This window comes from Macaca mulatta, chromosome 20 (genome assembly GCF_049350105.2).
Source record: "Macaca mulatta isolate MMU2019108-1 chromosome 20, T2T-MMU8v2.0, whole genome shotgun sequence".
NCBI lineage: Eukaryota > Metazoa > Chordata > Mammalia > Primates > Cercopithecidae > Macaca > Macaca mulatta.
In genome coordinates this window covers 65,854,963-65,881,317 of record NC_133425.1, presented here as the reverse complement: position 1 = coordinate 65,881,317, position 26,355 = coordinate 65,854,963, and the positions used below count along the sequence as shown (strand labels likewise).

Sequence of the window (26,355 nt, the reverse complement as noted above, 5' to 3'; positions counted from 1 at the left end):
AGGCCTTTCTACCATTCTGGATGATTGCATAAATTGCAGGAAATGGTTGATCAGTCCTTAGTATCCATTCCTACCATTTCAGATATGCTTTCCTAAGCTACAGAGGTTAGAAAACTAAAATTTTATTTTACAGACTCCACTCCAGCTTCTGGGAGACTGCGTAAATCTTATGTGTTATGTCTGCTGCCTTACTTCTTTCAATGTAGAGAAACTATATTTAGAAACTATGTGCTGTGGGACACCAGCATGGGAAGTAAAGCCTTCAATCTAAGAATGATAGGCTGGCTAAAGCATAGCAGGCAAGGAATGCAAATGCAAATTCAAATTCAAAATTACTTTTGCTCCTTGATGATCTCTACTGACGAATAGTTAGGTTCTAGATGGTCCCCAGTGGGCATGGTACCATACTAGGGGGCTACAGCTAGCAGGTTGAGCATTCATTAATGGCAGTTGACAATGGTAGTTAAGGTAAAGTTTACAAGTTGAGGCCAGGCTACCACTAAATGTATTTATAATGCTAAAATAGTCCTCTTTGCGTTGGTACTAATTTGTCATGCAAAACCAGGGGTAAATAAGTGTCCACTTTTCCCCTTAATCAGTCATAGGAACCTCCCCTTGAAAACACAAGTGTAAGTTGAGAAAAATTTCCTTGAGCTAGATGCCATGTATGGCACTGATATGATTTGGCTGTATCCTCACCCAAAAGTCATCTTGAATTCCCACCTGTTGTGGCAGGGACCTGGTGAGAGGTAATTGAATCATGGGGTCAGGTCTTTCCCACGCTCTTCTCATTTTAGTGAGTAAGTCTCATGAGATCTAATGGTTTCATAAGGGGGAGTTTCTCTGCACAAGATCTCTTTTGCCTGCTGCCATCCATGTAAGACATGACTTGCTCCTCCTTGCCTTCTGCCATGATTGTGAGGCCTCCCCAGCCATGTGGAACTGTAAGTCCATTAAACCTCTCTTTCTTCTGTACATCACCCAGTCTCAGGTATGTTTTTATCAGTAGTGTGAAAACAGACTAATACAACCACCTCTATTTGAAAACCCATTGTAGTTTAGTATACCCAAATACATGGCTAAGTGACTCATGTGACATGCATCATGGGCAGCTCAGATTGAATAGTTACCTAGTAGGTCATGGTTAAACATTTAGTCTCTGTAAGACCCTTGAAGCATGGGGAGAGCTGTTTCTCAGAAGACTAATTGCTTGACTAAGAGAAAATGGCTTTAGTCCCAAATCCCAGGGCTTTTACTATGCTTCTCCTAATGAGACTTAATACAGTCTTCATACAGCATCACAATATGTCAAGACACTTAGAGTAATAAGCAGTAAGGTATGTTCTAGCAGTTAGAGAAATCCCTTAGGAAAAATAATTTCAGTTCTGGAAGTTGCAGTTTTGAAGTAGTGAGGGGTTATGGGTGAGGCCCTGACAGCACTGGCTATACCTAGTAAGTAGCTTCAAGCAACATAGCCCAGTGTGGGATATGCTGCCTTCAAAATGAAAATAGACCCATTAGGTGCTGTTTCTTTGTTAGTGGTAACAGTTTCAAACTGCAGCATATATTGCGAAATGTTCAAAACCAATGAACCCTCAGAAACTTCACTAGCAACTATATCCTTGTATTTTCAAGTATACATCTCTCATTCTCTGGCATGCACGTGTGTTGCCAGAGTATCTAGAGTGTCTACCACTTCTATTCTCCTGATCCCATCAGCATAGTGTCATTGGTGTCCTGGACTAATCTGATATCTTTTGGGATAATGAGATGATCAAGTTTCCTAGAGATTACATCATGGCTTGAGGTCAGAGAATTTACATAACTCTGAGGCAAAGTGGAAAAAGTATATTGTTATCCATGCCAAGTGTAAGCAAAATGCTACTGATGCTCTAAATTTATTGTGATAGAGAAAACAAGATTTGCAAGATTAGTAAAGGCTATGTTCTTTGGCTTCAGTAAAGACACCACATTTGGAACACCTGATTTAATGGAAGTCACCACTTGTTAAGCTTGTAATAATCTACCAGCATTCTCCAAGTATAGTAGAGAGTTGGAATCAGTATCTCCATCTCTTTCAAGCGGCTTCTTATGACATTTGTCACTATGGTTCCCCCAGGGATGTGGTATTGCTTTTCATTTACTCTTGGTATTGAGAAGAATTCCAGAAGTTCCCATTTAGTCCTTGCTACTATAATAGGTGAGAAGCCAGTATGGGGTTCCACCATTGTTGATGATATATATTCCAATGGTACATTCATGAATTAAAGAATTACAGTATGTATTCAAGGTCCTACTGGGCCTACAATGAGACAGATTTGAGTTAGATCTCCATCATGTGAATTCCATAAAACTCATACTCAGAACCACAGAAGAACCACAGTGTGTTCTGAGTCACCAGGACTTAGTGCTAGCCTAGAGCTAATGTCTAACACTTTCTGAAAGGTCTGAACATTTCACTTCTCCCCACCAAGTTCGCATTTACTCAGGTAAATGGCTTAGGTCCCTTTGTAAAGGATAAGAAGATGTATAGCCACTAACTGAGATGTTATTGTAGTTTGCTCTCTCTCAAGGGTATTTGACTTCCCCTTTATTTAAAGAAGTCTGGAACTGTAAACTTTTATATAGATTAGGGACTTTGTTGAGAGGTCATAACCATTGTGATAATTCAAGTCAGGCCTTGATTTATCAAGTATACAATTTCTGTTACTCTTATTGAGAAGAACCTAATTGGGCTGACCATCTATTCTAAATCTAGCTACTTCCAAATATTAAAGTTGATCAAACCATTATCCCACCAGCTATGATGCATATTACGATAACCATAACCACCTTGTCTCTAATGGTTTGGAGCTGCCACTTAGCCTCTGCGGCCCTGGGATCCAGTAACCTCCCTGAAATCATGGAACCTTTTGCTGTATCTCTCACCAGCATCATTAGCTTACAGAGAATGGCCACTTTGGCCCTCTTCCAAGACCTGGAACACTCTCATTCCTGTATTTCTAAATAACTGAAGAGACTGTCTTCTGAACCCTCTTAGAGGACGTGGTACAGTTAGGCAAACATGATAAATCCATTCCAATGTTTCTAACTTCCTGAGGAATTGAATGCCTAGTGTGGCATCTAGCACACTCACTCACTTGAGCTCCCATATTGAATCCAGAATCCATGGTAAGTCAATCCATTTCAACAAATTCAGCCAAATTTAAAACTATACTCCTTTTCCTTGTTCATTTGCCTTCAGAATCCATTTATCAGATTTTTGCAAATAAAAATTATCAACATCTTGCAGTGTTGACTTTGCAGTTGGTATTCCAAGGCATGCTGAGATCTGTCTTTAGATAGGGATCTGGGGATGGTGCCTGATGTTGAGAATGGGCCACAAGGAGGATGGACTTCCCTTTGTAAAGGGGGTCATTCTGGTTTTCGAGTAAGACAGGCAAGAAGGCTGCTCCAGTCAACAAATGAGACTCATGGGGCTGGGATCTCATCATACTCTGCTCCTTCCCAATATCTCTACCCCAGTTCTGAGGTTCTTCTCTCTCAATCAATACACTTTCACATCTGGCTGTAAATTCAACTGACTTGGTAGCTCAGCAACCTTGGGATTCAAATCTTAAGTTTACTTTTAATTTCTTCTGCTCTGTGCCCGCAAGAGAAGATATTTTTTTGGTGCTATAATAGAAAGTCTCTACCTAAGCCAAGAATTTAGGACTTCGAGCTTATTCTTTGTTTTGTTTTGTTTTGTTTGTTTGTTTTGATACAGAGTTTCACTCTGTTGCCCACACTGGAGTGCAATGGTGCAATCTCAGCTCATTGTAACCTCCACCTCCCAGGTTCACGCCATTCTCCTGCCTCAGCCTCCCAAGTAGCTAGGACTACGTGTGCCCGCCACCATGCCCGGCTAATTTTTTGGTATTTTTAGTAGAGACGGGGTTTCCATGTTAGCCAGGATGGTCTCAATCTCCTGATCTTGTGATCCACCTGCCTCAGCCTCCCAAAGTGCTGGGATTACAAGTATGAGCCACCATGCCCAGCCTGAGCTTATTCTTTTGCCTTTAACTGTCCAGTATATTAGAAGCAACGAGGCTTAGTACTACTTATTTATTTATCCATTAATGTCTTAAGTTGCAAGTAACAGAAACCTATATTGACCTACCAGAGTAAAGACGATGCTCATTAAAAACTATTATCTAGCTCACAGAATGGTTGTGGCAGCTGAAGATCCAGGTTCTGAGATACGAAGCTAGGTTTAACGCTAGCATCACAGCAGAGAACTCTTCTAGTGAGGACCTCCCTGCTGCCACTGCTGAGTCCTGGTCAGTGCAGTCTGCACTGCAGACATACCCATCAGTAGACACTAGATGCCATGATCAGCACTATCGCTTCTGCTCCCCAGGAACTCAGTCTTTCTACAACTCACCTCAACTCTGAAATGAGGGTGTCTTATGAGCAAAACCTGGGAACATACTTGTATTCTCAGTGTCAGACAGCTTTGGAAGTGTCATTTCTCTAGTGGGAGGCGAGCGCCACTAAGACTCATAACATCGCAGAATTCCCCCAAATAGAAAAGAGATCCTGATAATAGAGATTTATCAAAACACCAATTATATCCCACAGAATAAAATGAAAACAAAAAAATTGTTAAGGGGTTTCTAGAATTGACGATGATGCATGAAAGTAATAATTTGTCCATAAAATCGACAGATTTAAAAAACTAAAACACTCAATGCTGGTAAGATGTGGGGAAATGGCATTCTTACACCCTATAGAAGTGGGAGCTTTCTGGAGTCATAAAGCAGCACAGTGCTGACCCCAAAGCCTTTCCATTCCTTCTTTTGTGCCCATCTGTCATCTCCATACATTTTCTACCAAGTATTATTTAACCCCAGAGAACATAATGTATTATTACTCAAAAATGTAAGAAACATTACCAAGCATTCAGGCAACACAAAGTTCACATTCGGAACTTCTCTTTTGGAGAAACCTATCAAATACTATTTCTTTCTTTTTTTTCCCTTATATTCATGCATGCATTAAGCAAGTACTTATTGAGCACCTGTCCATCTACCTCATATCAGCACGTGGTGATTGTGAAGATATTGTTTTGTCAACCATATTTTTTAAATTGGTGGAGAAACCAGGATGCAAAGTTGACAACTTCACATTCTCAGGTTGAACTTGAGTTGGCATCTCAAGTCCTAAACATTTTTAATATACTCCAATTGCTCTGCTACAAATTAAAGTGACAATGAACTCTGGGTATTTGTAGAGCGTAGATCCTCCCAAGTATTAGGAGCTGAAGCCCCAGAGATCTATGCATTTCTAAGCCCCAAATTTATTGCCAACAACAGCAAACTCTACTCAGGGTATATCTGATTACACATGTGAAGTTCCTGAGCTATTGTCCTTAGACAACACAAAAGGTCAGTTGCAACGTAAATACTGTATTTTAACAGAGACTGATTTCACCTCTAGCCACCACCCTCCAGGTAGTGGGTTCGCTGGTGTCCAGCGCTGACAGAATAGCTCCACGTTAAAGAACTCTGTAAGGAATGTTGAGAGTGTGCTTACCTGGTCTGGGGCTTTAATATTTTTTGTGTGAAATTGGTGAGTTCTTGATCATTGTTTTTGTTATTTGAAATTCTTTTTGGAGAATTCGAAATTCGGTAATAATTTCAAGGAGGCTTCCTGGCATGTGTTCTAGATGGCTCTGCACATGAAAATGATAAATCAAGAGATTTATTTCCTCCATAGGTCAAAATCATCATTACCTTCCCCTTGCCTTTTGGAAGAAAGGGACTTTATCCTTCTATGTGATTTATTCTTTTCATGGGCATCCTTTCAGCACAGAGCTATTGTTTCAGAACAGGGAAAATGTATTCCTTTTACAGGTTTATTCCTCCAACTGGAATTTGTTTAAGTAGGTTCCACTGCACAAACACAAAAAGCCCTAATACATGCAGACTGGGTCGGCCTCATGCCATCAGATGTCACCGCTGATGGGTGATGGCACTTATATAGATTTACACAACAAAAACTACATTAAAAACGTTAAGGTGATGAGACAAAGGCACAAAGGCCTAGAAATTCACAGCTCAGGATTTAAACATACTATATCTAAGAGGAATAGAGTGCATTAGGGTAATGGGAAGGTGACAGCGGCCCTATTATACCTACAGTACCAGACACTTAATCCCTTACTGAATTTCCTGGTGGTGCTGGCTTTGTCTCATTCTTGGGGTCTTATGTTTTTTAATGACATTATTGTTGTGTAAATGTTCTTGTTTTATAAAGTAATTTCAGGTTGATTATCATCTGTTTATGCAATTAGTGTAATTACCCCTAATTACAGAGTAGAAACAAATATATAATCAGTTTATTAGAGGTATAACTGTGATATGTAATGATTTTTAAATCCTTATGAAACTTTGTTAACAAATATTCCACGCATGTGAAAGCAAAATATTGAGATGTCAAGCTCTCTTACCTTATATATTTTTTTCATATGCTCAGTAATCATTAGATTTATTGCCTGTCATATTTAGTGTTAAAAATCATAGCGCCATATTAGAAGGAATACAAATATTAAAACTGTGCTTAAGAAAATTAGAAACACTCTCGTGTTTTCCTTATGGTCTGGTTTGGTAAATGTCTCTTCCATTAAGATTTCTTACCTACAGAGCATCACCCTCAGGTGAATTTTGATGGTAGTTAAAAACCTAGTAAAGAGATTTATATATAACATCATGACATATAATACACACATGTTCTATTACATTCCTAACAAATGAAGAATATTACCCCTGATCCCCATATTGGATTTCTTCCTCTGCCTCTGAACCAAAGGAGAACTAGCTGATGAACCAAAAATGCTTTGACATTAAAGAAACACTGAAGAAACAGATCATGAAATAAGATGATACATGCTTCCAAAATCAGTCAAGAGTGCTATGAAGGAAAGTTGAATATAGTTGCTGAAAAACTAAATTCAAATATAAGAAATGCATATTAATGTAAGTAATCACCATTTATTTCCTGATTACATTTATTTCTCTGTTATTGGTCACTTAAGAGAATATTATTTAACCATTCCTTCACTCCTCAAAATATTGAAACTAAAAAATGCACTATAAGTCAACTGAATGCAGAGATCAGCTGCTTTTGAATTATGCAGTACGTTCTCCCATGTGGATAAAAACCATCAAATATCCTCAATTATTGCTTACTGCTGAGACAAGGATTAGAAGGTCTAATTTACACCATTGGAAATTTCAGCAATAATATCAGAAAAGAAACACTAAACATTAGCAGCACATTACTGTAAAAATGCTATGCTTCTTTTGGATGCAGCGTAACTTTCTGAACAGTGAATTCCATCTTTATCAGAAGGCAAATACTCTCAGCATTTGGTCTACAAACAAACTTGCATGAAAATGGTGCCTGGGCCTCAATTATTATTGAAGCAAAATATCAACTTAAGATTTTAGTCTTTTAGCTAAGACAACTAACTTTTTAGAATCACTCTAAGCATGTCCAACACGTAAGTTTATTTAATGAATGGAACAAAATTTCTTAAAAATTAAATGTCAAAAGTTTTTAATTTAAGATTAATGGGGACAGTTGGGCGCAGTGGCTCATACCTGTAGTCCTAGCACTTTGGGAGGCCAAAGCAGAAGTTTGAGCCCAGGTGTTCTAGACAAGTCTGGGCAAGATAGTTGTCTCATAGTGAGACCCTGTGCCTACAAAAAGTAAATTTTTTAAAAATTAGGTTGGTCGCGGTGGCTAACGCCTGTAATCCCAGCACTTTGGGAGGCCAAGGCGGGTGGATCACCTGAGGTCACGAGTTCAAGACCAGCCTGGCCAACATGGTAAAATACCATCTCTACTAAAAACACAAAAATTAGCTGGCTGTGGTGGCCAGTGCCTGTAATCCCAGCTACTCGGGAAAATGAGGCAGGAGAATTGCTTGAATCCGGGAGGTGGAAGTTGCAGTGAGCCAAGATCAGGCCATTACACTCCAGCCTGGGCAACAAGAGCAAAACTCCATCTCAAAAAAAAAAAAAAGAGCTGGGTGTGGTAGCATGCACCTGTAGTCCCAGCTATTTGGGAGGTGGTGGTAGGTGGTGGGAGATCACTTGAGCCCAGGAGATGGGGGTAGCAGTGAGCCATGATCACATCATTGCACTCCAGCCCGGGCAACAGAAAAAGACTCTATCACCAAAAAGAAAAAAAAAGAAAAAAAAAAAAAAAAGAAGACGAAGACAAATGTTTTCATTAGTTTCTTGATCTCTCTGTCAAAACAAAAAAAAACTCTTGATCTAGAAATTTTAGTTAACATATATGAAAATTACAACACATCCATAGAAATGATGCATATTAGGGAATACATTTTATGAGGATAAGGACCATGACTTGCAGTTCTTTTTTTGTTGTTGTTCTTGTTTTTTGTTTCTTTGAGACGGAGTCTCGCTCTGTCACCAGGCTGGAGTGCAGTGGCGCAATCTCGGCTCACTGCAACCACTGCCTCCTGGATTCAAACTATTCTCCTGCCTCAGCCTCCCAAGTAGCTGGGACTATGGGCACCCGCCACTACGCCTGGCTAATTTGTTGTATTTTTAGTAGAGACAGGGTTTCACCATGTTGCCCAGAATGGTCTCAATCTCTTGACCTTGTGATCCACCCACCTCAGCCTCCCAAAGTGCTGGGATTCCAGGTATAAGCCACCGCGCCTGGCCTGACTTGCAGTTCTTTTATTCCCCCGTGATACTCTGTATGAACATCTTGCATAAAGGAGATACCCACTATATAGTTATTGAATGAAAAAAATGAGTAAAGGAATGGATAGAAGATCAAAACATCCAACCATTTTTTCATAGAATGAACTAGCTGGCAGTAAAGCTTTCCTTCTTTTATTTTCTTCCTACTCTTCTTTTTAGAAGGATCAAGTAGGTATTTTAAAAATCAAATATTCAGATTTTTCTTCCCTCAAACGCACGAAATTGTATAAAGTAAAGCAAAATTCTAACAACGTGTCTGGCATAAAACAATCATCAAGAAATGTTAGTCTATGAAAGTTCATAAAGAGACACCAGTTCCCTGAAAAGTTCTTAAAGCAGTCAACAAAAACCCCTTCTAATAAAGACACGATCACAACAGTTCAAAAAAAAAAAAAAATGAGTACCATTTGGTCCTGGCAATGCCTGGCCATTAACAGGCGCTTAGTAATTATTCATTTCTTCCCATCCTCTTCCGACTTTACAATGGGAAGCAGAACCCATGCGTTCCGGGTAAAGAAGGTAAATTCATACTTTTATGAATTTAAGCCCCCAGTGGCTCTCTTGAGCCCTCCGTAGCTCAGTCTCCCTCTGTACACAGTGCGCTAAGAAAGTGAACCAGGCAAGGAAACACAGAATCTCTGCCTGCGACTAGAAGGAGGCAGCAAAAGGAGATTAGCTTGGGAAAGAAGAACACACGTGACTATGCAACAGCTAGACCCAAACATACTTGTTTTTACTTTCCTGCTTTACCCATAAATGGTTAAAAACGTAACAATCAACCTGCAGTTGGCATTAATTTGTAAAAGTTGACGTAGATCAAGCCCAAAGAAAAATGTCTTTTCCACCTGGGCTTTGGAATCCTAGGGCAAAGTTAGCAGAATAAGGAACGGGGTATGCAAGACCCACCCTCATTTCTTCGCCTAGGAAGTGGATATTCCACAGTCGTGCCTAGGCCCGCCATACAATACACTACCCTCTTCCATCCTGTGGCCCAGACTTGAACCCTGTTGTGCAGATAAAGGAGGCGGCAAATGCATGCTTTTCAGACAAAAGTAACACAGCCAAAAGTTTGCTGACTTATTTCAGCTGTGCCCAACTTCTGGGGAGGTGGAGTTACCCCAACTTAAAATTTGCACAAGGCCTAAGCCAGATGGGATGGAATTCACAGATAGTACTGACAGCCAAGCGATTAAACAGAAGCTTCCATGATTCCCCACATAAGAACTGCATTTAGAGTGCGTCTGACCAGTTCAGTGATTAAAAAAAAAAAAAAATCTTGTGTGATGTCCTAAGAGGAGATGAGGCAAAAAAGGGCTAATACTCACTGGATCACATTAGGTCTTTTTATGCACTTCAGATGACAAACGTATTGCTTATCTTTGTTCTTTGAATTAGATCCGTAAGTGTGAAAATCCTAACAACTTCTGGAAGGTTTGTTAGTTTCTACCTGGTTCTGGAAGTACTGCCCCTTTCTGTCTTGTTCCATCACTACTTTTTGAAAGATGTCCATTGCCCAGGACAGCAAGATATTAGACTTTGAAAAATGCCTTTCCATATTTTCTCCCATAAAGGATCAGTTTAAAAATTGGAGATTAAAAATGGAAACATTTTGCCGGCTTCATTCTAATGTGGCATTTACACATTCTTCCATACTATTTAAACGCACTCACTAGACTGGCATCCATTCTAAGCACAGTGTAAAGCCCAGAAAGGCATTTTATTCTTTCCAGGTGTGCTTGACTGGTTTATTTATGGTCTGACTTCCTTTCATAGTGTGAGAAACTTTAGCCTTCTGCCAGCTGCAAAGGATTGTTCAGAAGAAGCATTTTTAAGTTAAAAAATATAGAGCAACACTTTTTTCTCCTGCCGCCCTCACCTCCCCCAACCCCCTGCCACACTTCATGCACCTTCTTGCATTGGTTAGTCCGTGACATGTCTAAATAGGCATTTAACTGTACTCTCCATCAAAGAAGGTGCCCCATGCAGGCAACAGTATATTAACTTAATGAATACCAGAAAGGATAAGAAGGAGGGTATGGAGCTGTTCACTCCAGCCCAAGTTATCCTTCCTGAGAGCACTCATCACATTCAGTAGAAACACACACACATACCCACACACACGCACAGAGAGACAGAAAGAGAGAGAGAGAGAGAGAGAGAGAGGGAGACTTTTCTCTCATTCTTCGGTTCTGGAGAAGCTGGGATGATGTCCCTAAAGCACAGCTGAAAGGCACAGCCCAGATTTGCAAAAAGGCTGTGTGATGTGAGATGCTTCTGTTCTCTGCACACAGCCACACAAACTAAGTCTAAATGTTTTCTCATTCATGACTAACATCAGAAGGTCCCCGGCAGTATTACCTTGCCTGACTCCATAAGGAGGTCCAATGAAAGACCATTGTTTACCTCTTTGGTGGCCACATGATGCTCCAAAGAGGTAGGTATAAAAAGATAAAGTGATTCTGAAAGATTTTTTACTGCATAAAAGAAAATGGTATTTCCTAATTTAAATAATTTTCCACTTATTTGCAGAACTAAATAATTTGGGCTGAAATAACTGACTCCACCCTCAAAAAATTGTACTCAATACAGACAACTTTCTAAATGTTTCTGAAATGACTAGGGTTTTTCAAAAAATTATTTGACAGAGTCATTTATGACAACTATGACTTTAAAAAGAAGCAAGCATGTGAATGACAGCAAAGATGAGACATAATTGACTCTTAGCAATAAAAAGGGTGACAGGACTTGAAATTTTTAAATAAAAAATTATTGAATCCAAACAACATAGATCCCAGGAAAATTTGAGTGCTTCAATAATAAGATCACAGAGTAGGTATGTTTCTTGGAAAAGAAAACTCGCTTTTATTGGGTAGGCGTGGTTTTGAAAAATTACCACATAATTTAGAGATCCACGGGAATCTTTGGCATTTCAAAACTTGAGTGGAGCCTTTGGAAAAAGCTCATCACAGCTCTTTTTAATCTTTGAGGAAGCTGGCACTCGGCGATGGAGTTGTTAAACGCCTGGCCATGCCAAAATTCATCATAGCACTGCCCCAGGGAGGCTGCTAGCTGCCTGACCCCAGCAGTTCAGAGTGGGACTGGAACAAAAGGCTAGCATCCATTTCAAAAAGAACCCCAGGAAGCATCTGCGGGAGGATGAAGAGTGTTGAGGTGGAAGCCAGAAGACAGTGGGAGTGAGGAAAGCACTAGCTAAGGAAGCAGAGAGGGCCGAGGAAGGAAGGAGGCTGAGCCAGCAGGTTTATTGGCAGAAGTCACACACATGATTGCTAGGCAATGGTCAATTTCCAGACAATAACCACAGAGTTACAGCAAAGCAGTAAAGAGGAGAGATGGTGAAGAATGCACCTTCATACAGAGAAACGACAAAGAGAGGAAAAGGGAACAGGGAGGAAGGCATGGAAGGAAGGAAGAAAAAGAAGAAAGGGAGAGAGAGGGAGGAAGAAAAGGAGAGATAAGAAAGAGGGAAGGGGAGGGAAAAAACAAGGGGAGGAAGGAAAGAAAAAGGAAAGATGAGTAAGGGAAGAGAGGAAGGAAGCGAAGGAAGAAAAACAATATGAAAGTAGCAAAAGAGACATTTGAAGAAAATAAAGTTTATCAAAATGAATTAGCAGGAAATCTTTATATTTACAGATTGTAGGATTTACCTAGGCTGGCAAATGGCATGCTATTCCTTTTTTTGTGCTGTCAAGAAGTGTTACCACTTGTTAATAGCATTAAAATCTTTATCACTTAATTTATTTTATTAATCCCATTCAGGTTTAACATTACTAGCACATGACTGTAAATAGCAATAGTAATGCCACCGAGGCTGGTATCAATGATGCTGAAGATTATCATGAAAAATCCAGCCTACCAGCAGCGAGAAAAGCTCTTGCAAACTTTTACATTATATGAAGGAAAAGCCTTGCACAGATCCACAAAACTGTGATCTTAATATGATACAGCCTCCCCTGTCCTCTGATGAATTATTTGTCATTCTCCAATATTTAAAAAACAAATCTCAACATCCAAGAAGCATCTCAAGAAAGGGTTAATGTATATTTAAGTAATGTAAGATCTTTAACCCTTTCCTTCTGTTCCTGCTCTTCTTCCAAAGTCAAAGCAAGTTTTTTTTTTTGCATAAAACGTTATCAAATACATTTTTTAAACAATAATGCCAGTGTAAAATGGGGTTATTATTTTAGATAATTATTTTCATTGATTGATTGATTGATTGATTTGAGATGGAGTTGCCCTTTGTCACCCAGGCTGGAGTACAGTGGCATGATCTTGGCTCACTGCAACCCCCGCCTCCCAGATTCAATCGATCCTCCTGTCTCAGCCTCCCAAGTAGCTGGGACTACAGGCGCATGTCACCATGCCCAGCTAGTCTTTGTAATTTTAGTAGAAATGGAGTTTCACCGTGTTGGCCATGCTGGTCTCAAGCGCCTGATCCTAGGTGATCTGCCTGCTTTGGCCTCCCAAAGTGCTGGGATTACAGGTCTGAGCCACCGCACCCCTCCTAGATCATTTTTTAAATTGTTCACTCCAGTATTTTATAGTCACTTAAGTTCATGCAATTAAGGACTTGAACTGTCTTTGGGGGCCAGGGGCAAGGGCTGGGATCCTTTCAGGACACCTCCAATCCCTAGTCCAAACAAATTGGGGGCAGCCATTTCAGCACAACCATCACCCCAAAAATGTCATTCTGCTTTTTTCTGTCAAATTTGCAGAACTTCTCTGAATTTTTATACATCTTTCTTCATAGATGAGACTTGTAAGTGAAAGCCATTCTGATCAGTTCCATGGGTTTTATCTAACAGGCTGCATCATAGAACATGTACAGCTTCCTTCATTCTAAAAGTGAGGCTAAAGGGTGATTTTAATAAGATGAATAAATCGGAGGGTGGGAATTAAGAAATCAGCACAGTTGCAAGCAACTATCTGGACAATTAAAAACTTCAGCTGTGGTGAGGTTTTGCTAAAATATAAAGTTTACAGAAATTCGATTTGGGGAAGTGAGGTGATTTCACTTAAGGAAGGCTCATCTGTGATGGAGAGTAGCAAATAAACCTTGAAAGAGAACACTCAAGAGGTGTTCAAGGCGGTCCAATTAAGTTGGTCAAGGTATCTGAGAAAGCACTACTAAGGAGAATCGGTTTTTTAAAATGATGAATCTACTATATAAACATTCAAACTGCACTAGGGACTCATTCACTTAATTATTTTATAGTTTGCCTCAGCACCGAGTTTTGGAACTGAGGTTAAATTCAGATGTGACTTCTACAGAGAAAGGGAGAAAGCTCTATCTGGCCATTTAAAGCTGTTTCAGGTGACTTTTAAGTCTGGCACTGTCATCTTCCAACATATCTTCTAGTATTTATTCAGAAGTATCTCTATTTTTAGGAGCTTATCCTAAACGATACAACTCCCTTGAGAAAACAGCTGCTTAGGCTAGGCTTATTGTCATTCAACTGAGGCCTCATCAACCAATGCTTATGAGTAGAGACTAGAGGAATTACAGCTAACATTGCTAGTTTACCAAGTGCTATGATAGGTTTTTATTTTATTACATTTCACCAGACTCCAGGTGGATTTTTGTCCCCAAAATTATAGACAAGTTGAGGCTCAGCTTAAGTATAAGAGTTATCAATTTCCCTGATGTCACACCAACTCAAGAGGCAAGATTGGACTTTGAGCCGGGCTCCAGCACCAAACCTTCAGATCTCCTGGGACGATACGAAGCAGTCCAAACCAGGGTTCCAGGGTTTGGTGACTAACAACCAGGCTGTGAAAAGAAATATGGTAAACACTACATAACATGAGATGTAAATCACACTGGAAGGCACAATACATGTCAAAGCACTTTGCATCCACTTTGAAACCAAACACCACCACTCCACTGGAAACAGTCTTCCAGTCCATCTATTTTACTTAAAAGAAAAGGCTGAATAAGTAAACAAATGCCAACAAGCATTGTTTGGCTAATGCAGGGAGGTGGTCTTAGCAATTGCCTAGCCTCTGAAATGTTGCTAACTGTTTTACCAAGAAGAAACTTAAGTCTCTTTCTAGCACCATCTCGAATAAGTATTGCCACGGGAAAGCCTGGGTATGCCACTTTTTATAGCAGTTGCACAGCTACTGTAAAGTATGCAGAGAGGAATTTTTGTAAGCAGCTGCCAACCACACCCTAACCCCAGGCAGGTGTCTCACTTTATGAACTACTGGTCATGACAAGAAGTGTGAATGGTGGATAAACCATCACCGTTCAGACAATGCAAAATAAGTTTTCCCAAATGTGGGCGGAGGTGGACATAGGGTTCAGGAAATTATATATAGATCCACTCTTGCCATCTAGGAAGATAAATGCCAGGGATTCATACACATATGCTAACTTAAATGTCATTCTTCAACAGACTAGTTAATCAAATGATCCTGTTCAGCAAATCATAATGAGGCACACACGTTCCAAGTGTAAAGAGGGAGCGAGTTATTTGCCCTTCGTCCTTCTAAACATATCCTAAGTGCTGTGGCCAGAAAGCAAAGGGGAGAAGCAAGGGTAGACTCCCGGCCACTCTGGTAAAACCTTCCAAATCACCAATGCAACCTGCATCTTCATTCACCAGTCCCCCATCAAAAGACAAGGTTGGGCAGGGGGCAACCTCTTGCAGGACTCCAACAATTAAGAAACAAAGCAGGAATCCTCCGTGGAATTCAGGACTCCTCCATGGAATTCAGGAAGGCACCTGGGTAAAGCTGTTTGAGAGCCCGGAATTCCTAGTCACATCTTAGGGCAGAGTGCCCAGGGGCCGAAGGGCTATGTCTGGCTTGGTGCACCTGGGCCAGGTGATTTACTGTCCTCACCCCTTGATTTCCAGGGACTTGGGGAAAAAGAGTCCAGGCTGTGAAATGCCTTTCTGCTCATTTGTCTCTGCCACAGCATCAGAGGTTACCAAAGTCTGTAAAGACACAGAATGTAAACAAAAAAAGGTTTCCCGCTGCAGATGTGGAAAGCTGGGCCCCTCGAGTCCTGCCTGAGTGGGCCATCATCAGAAGCCCTTCTCCTTTTGTTCCATTTGCTAGGCCTTCCTCGAAAGAACTGAATGAGATAGACGGGAAGGGGAGGGGGTGGGCCGGGGTGGGGGAGGGAAGGCTGGCTGGTGCAAGAATATATTTTCTGTGTCTGGATAAGGGAACAGGATTCTAGGTAATTGCCTAGTTTTCTCATTGTTCTCGGCTGCCATGCCGAGATTCATAGAGAGGCTGAAAGGATCTCTTATTTTTTTTTCTTTCCCTCTAATTCTTCACTCCCCCAACACACACACACCCTCCAAATCACTGCTCCCCCCCTTAATCCTTTTCCTTCCCCTCTCTATGGTGCTTATTCCATCCTAGAGAAAAAAAAAGTAATTTGTCTGTTTTATTTATGATGCAATGAAGGTATGCTGCTCTCGTCGGGATAGCCTGACACTGGTCAAACTATCTGACAGCCGAGAAGAACTGCCTTCATACTCCAATGAGTGTATATTTTAACCATTTGTCCACCAAACTACACCACAAGGTTTTGTCAGGATTCACAACACACTCTCTTTTGTTGTTTAAGTCTATTTTGTTGCATCCCAGTTAAAAATCAGAACATGAAGTGTGTTCATGGACTATCGGGTCTTGCATTTGCACTCTAAAATACAGAGATGCTATATGTCATCTGGCAAAAAGGAAGATTGTCTGAATATTCTAGGGGAAGACAGACCACTGGGGATGGTCTTAGAACTACTCTAAATTCAGAAACCTAGAACAGTCATGCTCCAAGTCTTAAATCAAGACACCCCATTTAGTTACCACGTCCATAAAGTGGGATTAGCTCAAATGAAATTGAAATTCCAATCTCTTCCTTCCAGAATTAAAAGTAAAAGCACAGGTCAAAGAGCTAGGGTAGCCCTGTTATGAACAAGGTTAGAAAAAAGCACACGTCTAAGTAAAAAGTCCTCAAGCACGTAAAGACTTGTTTCCCAGGTGGGACCGAAGTTGCTAAGTAGTTGATATTCCGTCTTCTAAGTTTTAATCAGAAAGTTGTATCCACCATTTGCAAATTGGGACTTTTGAGAAAGAATCTGAGAGCAGCAAACGCAACAGCCAAAGAGACGGTGGTTTTGTATGTATTCCTTCTCGGTTCTCATTGCACCGTCCACACCGGGTCCCACGATCTACCTGCCAAATGTACACTCACTTGTATACACTCTGAAGGGTATTCTCCTTTACTTTCAACCACAAACCCTCTATTCCAGAGGGCCTGCCTCACATTCTGTCTCTCCCTCCCTCCCATTGCCTTGCCACCAGCAATTTAATTCTCCTTTTCAGACATAAAAGGACACACCGGGTTTTAACAATTATACTTTTGATTTCCTCATAAAAAAACAATGCTCAGAATTAGGCCCCAGACAATCTGTTCTTGTCCTGCAAAGGCCTGTGAGGCAAGATTTCCAGAAGAACCAATGGGATTTCTGCTGACTGAAAATATTTTTAATAAACTACAGAAGAAAAATGCTAAAAAAAAAAAAAAAAAAAAAGAAAAAAAAGAAAAAAAAAAACACCCTCACAACAGGTTCAGAAATGTAATGTAATGCACCCAGCATGAAACAGAAACAAAGACCCAGCAGACAGGGAGTGTGATGAATGGTCCTAACCATATCGTATTTATTTATTTTTTTTTAAATCTGCATTTGTCTTTCATCTGCAAATGAAAGGAATAGGGAGAAAGTGAGTAGGCATTCCAAGGAATTTCTTCGGTGTAATAAGAGCAAACACAAATATTATAAACTCCGGCAGAATTAGAGTCTAGCAGCAACAAAGATATAGAATGGCTGAAAAAATCAGAGTTCCCACTGTGTTTTTTTGCACTCAGCTGCGGAAGGTGGCAAGAAAACCCAGTACCACGCAGACTCAAGACAGAGCAGTGACCACAGCGCTGGATGCTTCTGCTTTTCCCATCAAATGTGAAAGTTAGTTAAATTGAATTTTCATGAAAGGACAGGAAAAAAAACTTTAGAAACATTTATGAAATGCTTTTTCATAATGTAAAGGTATACTTAAAATTCTCAACAGTTCTTTTTAAAAATTAACGTGGTAAGATCACTCAGTAACACATACAGAAACGAGTTGGAAGATTCTGTAAAATTTTCAAGCCATGTAAAAGTCACCCACCTCCTCCTCTGTACACATTGTTCCCAAGGTGTCAGGAGGCACCGGGTGAACCCAGCTGTATTATTTCATAGTGTGCATGGTACACTTGATAGACCGTAGAAGTTAACATATTTTGTCAAGGGCATTAATTTATAAATAGTTGATTAAGTGTACTTCATTAGCCATGGAAGAAACTAAGCATATGTTTTGGTAGCAGAGGGTGTTATGCATTATATATGTTCAAGCACACATACTTTCATATAGATACACAGAGAGTAGACCCTTTTCATCAGTTGTATCAATATTCATAACAAAATGCACATGAATTTCCCAGGCTGGAAGTCTTCCATTTTTAGTGAAAAATAACCAGTTTAACTTTATAACTCTTTAAATATCTGGAAAACTTAATACTTTACACATTTGTTATGATATTTAATTTTTCATATTCAAGGAGTTTTAAGCAGTGTTCATTTCAAACAAAAGGATATGGCACAAATAACTTTTTAACATTCATTTAGATTAAAGGGCAAAAGCAATGTTTAACTGTTAATGCCAGCACAGGAAAACATACCCCTCAAAGATAAGCTAGTTTGGTGTATATAAACATTTTATAACTATTCTATAGTTCTGGAAAAGAGTTATATGTTGGGCTTGGCAATGATGATAGAACAATGTCAACATCAAGATCAAGAATAGGCTAGTTGATCATAATAAACTTGATAAAATGAAATTCTTTCTTAATAGTTGACACTAACAGCCATGATTGTATGAGCAATATCCATATAACATAGAATGGGTCATTTGGTTAAAATAAAGTTGCTTATACTGAAATTCATGGCAGCAAAAATAAACATCTGGATGGTAATATATGCAGTTCTGACTCTCCCTATGTTTTACATTTTGAAAGGTTTATAATTTATATTTTCAAAATAGTTTCAGAATGGGCTAACAAGATAGATCACATCACTCTATGTAACCTGATTAAATTTCACGTTGGAAACTGACAGAGGCCTCTCTATGATCCTTCCTTACAGTAATTGTCCTGCCATTTTGCGGCTCCTGCTCCACCTGGCTCAACTGCAGCCGTCATAAATCGCAGACTACAAAGCTGCATGATTTGAGAGCCAGCTCCAGAAACGCAAGTTTCAAAAACTGAACCACTCACACTTCCTCCTCTTCATTTTGAGACAATAAATTTTGTGCTTGCGTTATCTTGTTATATAATTGCCCATTAATAAAAACTAGGTAGTGAGAACCAAATAAATAAATGGTATTTCACAAAATCATCTACACACAAACACACTCTGTCTCTCTCTCACACACACACACATTCACATTTTCAAACTGCTTTGGAAAAGAAATGGAGAAAATGCTTTCAAGTAAATAGGCAGGCAGGCAGCAAAAGAAATTCTCAAAGGTATTTCCAAACTTGCGTTCACAATGTGAAAATCGGCGTGAGCTGCAGATTCCTGGAGTATTCCCAAGACAGAAGTTTTTGAGCATTATCCCCTTATATTAGTTATTGTATTTTTAAGGAGTTATTTTACACATTTCTTTTTTGTTGTTGTTGATTTTCAATAAACAAAAAACGCTTAATTTTGGGGGAGTTATGAATTTCTACAACAGGAAGGTGATTTTTTTTTTTTTTTTTTTTTTTTTTTTTTTTTTTTTTTGCCCATTGAAGTTGATGTATTGAAATGAGCATTTGCAACTTGATCACTTTTTTCATGTGCCCTTAGAAGAAGCCTTAACAATATCTCTAAGCACTTTTTCCAGGGTCAGCAGAAAGTGGGACATCTCCTTTAAAGTCCTGGAAAACCACGATTGAAATGTTTGAGAATTCTGTTGTCGCTTATTTATCTGTGCATCAGTTACAGGCATTTCAGCGCCTCTTGAAAAGGTCCAACTCTCCTCTAGACTACTTGCCTCTATTTAATTCATTCCTCTCTCAGACAGAGATGTACATCAAACAGGAGAGAAATATTACTGGAAGAAATACCTATTTTCTCTCCCTGTTCAGATTAAACATCTCCAGCCACAGATAGAAACCTCCTTAAACTGAAATTAATTTCTGTATTTAAGAAAATATATCAGGAGGTATGTTTTACTTTCATTGCGTTTGTGGTGCAATTGGCAGACCCTCAAATTCTTACTATAAATGCATTTTTAATCTACAACCCAGCCTGATGTTTCTCTTATTCTCCCGATTATCATTTCCCCCAGTGTGTGGGACCTTGTTTGTTATCTCTCTTGCTCAATGCTCATTTAAAAATGCCTTCAATCTTAAAAAACTGGTCAGTAAGACAATATATAAAAGGCTGACAGGAAAACACACACATAAAGCTATACACAATCTATAATTTTCTAATATTAGGAGATATTTTCCCCATAGCCTCATCCAAAAGAAAACGAATTATTTACATTCACAGCTTAAAAAATAATTATACATACTTATTCTCTACACTCAAATGCTGCCGGGGACTGGGTGTATTTTATAGAGGCACACTGCCCTCTGCAGGGAAAAACAGCTTTTTAACAACTCTTTGGGGTAACCTCAAAAAAACAGTATCACTGTGGGACTGAAAATATAAACAAATAGTTTCTTAAATGGGTTTGCTAATAAGCAATTAAACTGTATGTATTCACCGTAAAATATACTTGTTCACACTCTTATTTTTCTTAAGTGTTGGCTGATCCCATTAAACGTCTAATAACACAATAGGGAGAGGGCAACCTTTTTTGTCACAAGCTGAGCCACTTACTGAATGGAAAACAGAATTGTTCCAGTTTCATTTCTTTCCCAAATTACAGTAGACTCCAAAACATTTAATAGTCATTCAAGTGCCTTGTGAACAGTGTGCAACAGGGCCCTGAATTTTTCAAGGAACCTCTCTACATTTCTGCTCTGGGCCTGGGCTGTGGGTGGTAGAATGTCATGATTCTTAAATCCCTAGGAAACTGCTTTGTGGTTCTTGTATTTTCACTTTAATACTTTGGAAAATGAGATGAGCTGATACTGATAACGCCTCATTGTATGTATTTTGAACAATAAATTAAGATGCTAGTCAAGAGAAAGTTTGATGATTGAGTCGTAACTACTCAAAACTTAAATGTTATGGTGGAAGTTAGCAATAGTTAGGAGCTACTGTATTAAGTTCATCGAGGTTTTCATTCTATCTTGGGTCTGCCTGTCTTTGCCAAATACCTGAAAACCTTTTCCAGCAATTAAATGAGAAGGGTTATCTTTTTTTTAAGGAATATTTTTAAGGTTGTCATGGAGAAGATTCTGTAAATAGAAAGTGGGTGAAAAGATATCACCGTTTAGCGGCATTTCCCAATTCCCAATAAAGTCTTAAGGGGTAATTCCTTCCACCGAAAAAGACAATTGTGACTTCTGCCTTCATTGTTCCACCTCCTTTCCACCACACAGCTCTGCCATCCCCACAAGAGCACACTTCCTTCTTCCAGTCTCTAAATGTGACCAGCAGGGGGGCTGATGAAGTGCTCATTTTTTACATCAGTCTTATAAATTGCTTTCCCCATTAATTGTGTCCATGGAAACAATACATTTGGCTGGTAAGGGACTCCTGAATAAAATGTAATGGGATTCTCAAAAAAAAAAAAAAAAAAAAATTGCAGGCTGGGGGGACATGCTATGGCTGGCCATTCGAGCAATCTAAGTTTTAGCCCAGTGCATGACTAATTTCTTGTCTTCAAAAACTGTAATGAACTGAATCCCAATTAAACTGAAGACTAAAAATGTTCCTTTACCATCTGGAAAGGAAATTTAAAGAAAAGGGCAAATAAAAATTACACAGCAGTTCTGGGGGGAAAAAAAAAAAAAAAACCAGCACTGAAAGAAAGAAAGAATTACCAAAACCTCCTAGCAAAGAACAATCGTCAGTGCTCGCCATTCAGGCGATGTTTAGTACCCAAGTCCTGGTAATATAAGCATGGTTTGTTCAGGATAACTGATCAGATCTCCTAAGCAATCATCAGGCACTTGCAGTATTCTAAGACCATCCCTGCAATCTCCTCCCTGTTCTCCCCTAAGTGGACATTCTACAGGGTCACACACATTCTCTCTCTGTGGCTTTTTTATTCTCACCTCTCCCTCAGTGCTTATAATCCTTAGGGCAGTTTTGGTTTTATTTTTTTTTTCCTTAGCAGGAAAAGTGTCTGTATTATAGGATCTTAAGCCAAGCCTGCGTATACCCATATTTAATTTGGAAAATATGTGGGTAAAATACCACTCGTTATGGGATTAGTTAACAGCTGCAAGTCTACCACTGTGAAAAGCCGATTTGTTGTTGTTGTTTTTCTTAAGTGTCATTTCTTTACATTAAAAAAAGAAATCATTCAAACTCCTTGGATGTTTCTCCTAGAATTAGACTGATACGATCTAGATGAAGAAAGATTTGACTTTAAATAGAATAATGCTGCATGGATTTCAAATTACCTGTCATTATTTTTTCTGTGCCTCAGATCATTTCTGCCTCTGGGTAAATAGGTTAAATTTTTTAAATATATAAAAATTCTATTTCAACATTTCCTTTTATGCAAATTATCCTTTCCCCGAAACCAAATGATGATCTCACTCTATGAAGCCTTTCTGCACACATGAACTGAAAAAAGGTTTGTTACTGCTGTATTCACTGTTAAAGGCTGTTTTCCTCCAACCAGAACCCAAGGTTAGCCTGTGAGAAAGGATATGGGTGCTGGTTCTTGAGTGTACCCCTGGCCAACTTCTCTGTCCCTTTCTCTTTAGGGAAAGGTCACATGTAAATGAAACTCAGGACATGTAAATCTGGCAAGAACCAGGGATACAAAAGGCCCTGCATGACAGAATCTCCAAGGAGCTGAGACCCAAGATACAGTGTGTGAAAGCCAATTCTCTTAAACAGCATGGTGGCCTGGCTCTGTTATCCACCTGATTTGATTAACCTAGTGGGTTTTTGGTTTGTTTCTGCTGTCATCCAAAACTCTTTTTCTCAAAAAGGAAAAAAAAAAAAAGAGTCTTGGTCTGTCACCCAGACTGGAGTGCAGTGGTGCAATCTCAGTTCACTGCATGCTTCGCCTCCTGGGTTCAAGTGATTCTCCTGCCTCAGCCTCCTGAGCAGCTGGGATTACAGGTGCCCGCCACCACATGCCCAGCTAACTTTCTTTTTTATTTCTTAGTAGAGATGGGTATTTTTATTTTTTTATTTTTTATTATTTTTATTTTTTTTGAGGCAGAGTTTCACTCTGGTTGCCCAGGCTGGAGTGCAATGGCACGATCTCGGCTCACCGCAACCTCCGCCTCCCAGGTTCAAGCAATTCTCCTGCCTCAACCTCCCTAGTAGCTGGGATTATAAGCATGTGCCACCAGGCCCAGCTAATTTTGTATTTTTAGTAGAAATGGGGTTTCTCCATGTTGGTCAGGCTGGTCTCAAACTCCCGACCTCAGGTGATCCACCCGCCTCGGCCTCCCAAAGTGCTGGGATTACAGGCGTGAGCCACTGCGCCCAGCCTAGAGATGGGGTTTTGCTATGTTGGCCAAGCCAGTCTCAAACTCCTGACCTCAAGTGATCCACTGACCTCGGCCTTCCAAAGTACTGGGATTACAGGTGTAAGCCACCGCACCCGGTCCAAAATTCTTAATAGAAGGATTCATTTTCTCAGCCATCAACAATGATTCAACTGCAACTAAATAGATATTTCTTCTCCATGATCACAGGTACATTTATAAATTTATCTAAAGCAAAAATATACCAAGGACCTTGAAAATGTTTGTACCTTTAACCTAGTACTTCTTAAGGAATTTACCCTAAATAAGTCTTTGCACAGTTGACATATCATATGCAAAAACATCATAGTATTAGTAATGCATAGTCTCTAAAAGCAAATTAGAAACTACATGGCTAACAATGGGTTAAATAAACTATAGTACTTTCATAAGACAGAATCGTTCACAAAGCAATTAAAATTGGGTTTATTAAAACTTTTTGTGCCAGGCGCTAATGGCTCACTCCTGTAATTCCAGTGACTTGGGAGACTGAGGCAAGAGGAGAGATTGAGTCCAGGAGTTGAAAGCACAGTGAGCTACAATGGTACCACTGCGCTTTAGCATGCAGGACACAGCAAGAGCGCGTCTCTAAAAATAAATTAAATATAAAACTTTGTCATGGCAAAAAAAAAAAAAAAAAAAAGCACCCACAATGTGTTAGGGGGAAAAAAAGCAGGATTTACAAGTCGTTTATATAATATACACAGAGAAGAAAGACTGAAAGGAAATGCAAACTTTTCACAATGATGATTCTCTTTGTACTTTTCTATACTTTCTAAATGTCTACAATGAGTATCTATTAATCTTCTGCAGTAACAGAATCAAAGTTACCATAAATTGATATGAATATAAACACTATTGATCTTAAGGCCCACCCTTAGCTTAGTCTTTTATAAACTGAAATGATCAGAATGAGCAGAGAAATATTTCCTGGAAGCTAATACAAATTCATTTGGTAGATGCAATGTGGAGGAAGACTGCCTTGGGAAACTCTGTTGTTCTAAAGATGGGACAGCCATGTAACAATAAAACAGAGTGCCTAAATCTAAATTTCAGCACCAGAGATACAGACATAAATGAGACACAATCCCTGCAGTTCAAGAGAGACTGGAAAGTTATCAAATAATTGCTATGTGGTGTGAGAAGTGTTGCAAAAATGACTTTCAGAAAGCAGTGGTCTTCAAATTCAAGCTGTGCAGGGGTATTTCTGGAGTTACAAAAGCTCTTATTTTAAAGTCTTCCTCTAAATAGTGCTTATTTCTGAGATGGATGTTTTAAAACACGCATACTCGAGATTATAGGTCAGTGTTAACATTTCTGAAACTTTCAATACATTAAAGTGTACAACCCAATTAACTTGCTTTTCTGCAGACATTGAATAAAGGTTTTTTTCATTCTTATTTAGGATAAGAAACTAAAGACTGCAAAGCCAACTGCATAAGCAAACAAGATCCTTCAATTTGCAACTATTTATCATGAATCACAATTCTTTCAATATGGGAATTTTTGTTAAAAAAAAAAAAAAGCTAGAGAAATGAGTCGCTTGCTACAGATGACTTCAAACTGCAACAGACATGCATCTCCAATTATAAATTTAAAGTTACAAAATCAGCTTAATCTAATATATTATGACTTTTTGGCAGGAGAAATAGGTGTTATTTGGATTTTTATTTATTTATTTATTTATTTGAGACAGAGTCTTGCTCTGTCGCCCAGACTGGAGCGCACTGGCATGACCTTGGCTCACTGCAACCTCGCCTCCCAGGTTTAAGCGATTCTCGTGCCTCAGCCTCCCAAGTAGCTGGGGAAATACATTTTTTGAAGCTTGAAAGTAAGTGAGGAGCAAGACACAGTGAAGGCACAAAGGGAATATGTCACAGAAAAACAGCAAAGGATAAAAGCTGTCACTTCACATTTGAAAACAAAGTTTTTGCTTTTCATTATGTTTGGCCCCAAATGGTTTTTATTGTGTTTTTCCCCTAATTTTCATGGCAAAGGAATTGAATAGGAGATACATGGATTATTTAGTACTGTGTGCTAGCAATAGTCTTCTTGGTTTAGGTCATTCGAAAATCAGCTGGGAACCCTATGTTTAGGCTGAGAAGGGAGCACTGGAAAGAGATTGTATATGTAAGAATGCAAACATCCACTTATTCCAGTAGCTGTCCAAAGGCAATAGACAGAAAAGCAGCCCAAGTCACCTAGAATCTTTTTTGTACCTCTGCATGAGACACCTTAGTAGGCTTCAGCCATTGTCCTGAGGCCACAGTAGAATCCTAGGGTACAACTCTGAAGCCTCCCCAGCTTACCTTCTGCGTCAGTTAGGAAGATTTTGGCTTTGGGTAATAGAAAACATAATTCAAACCATGTGGGCATTTATTATCATAGTGTTTTAAGGCAGGGCAGCCTTCAAGTTCCTCCCTTCCCTCTTAAGGTTGCCTTCTCACATGTGTTGACATTAGCCCAAGACTGATCACAAGATGACTACAATGGTTTCAAACACAGCATCCAGACCCAACAATGGCCAGTGAATAAAGGACCTCCCATCTTTCCCCTCCTCTAACAGTGAAGACACCTTTTCAAGAAACCCCTCAAGAAACTTCAATGTACCTCTTTTTTGGTGGGGGTACAGCATTCAATTCACAGCACAATTTTTTCAGCAATATTTTCCTCCTGCCTCAATTACATCATGTGTCTCTATCTAGAACAGTCATGAGCAACAGGAATGCTCTGTGATTGACTTGGAGTCACTGGAACCACAAAGCAGGGGATGGGCCTAGCTTCCTCTGGAGCATAGGGCCATGCATAGGAGGATGTTGGAAAACCGGAAGAATTGCATTTTCTGGTGGG

At 39.5% G+C, this 26,355-nt stretch overlaps 1 long non-coding RNA gene across 1 annotated transcript in view; it reads right to left on the bottom strand.

Moving 5' to 3' along the window:
- Positions 1 to 1,229: 1,229 nt before the first annotated feature.
- LOC144337696 (uncharacterized) overlaps positions 1,230 to 26,355 on the bottom strand; it is a 65,593-nt gene continuing 40,467 nt past the window's right edge. Inside the window, exons 3-4 of the long non-coding RNA XR_013411127.1 lie at positions 5,575 to 5,713; positions 1,230 to 3,643 (exon numbers count right to left, since the gene is read on the bottom strand). This is a non-coding gene — a long non-coding RNA (uncharacterized LOC144337696). The remainder of the gene's footprint in view (positions 3,644 to 5,574; positions 5,714 to 26,355) is intronic.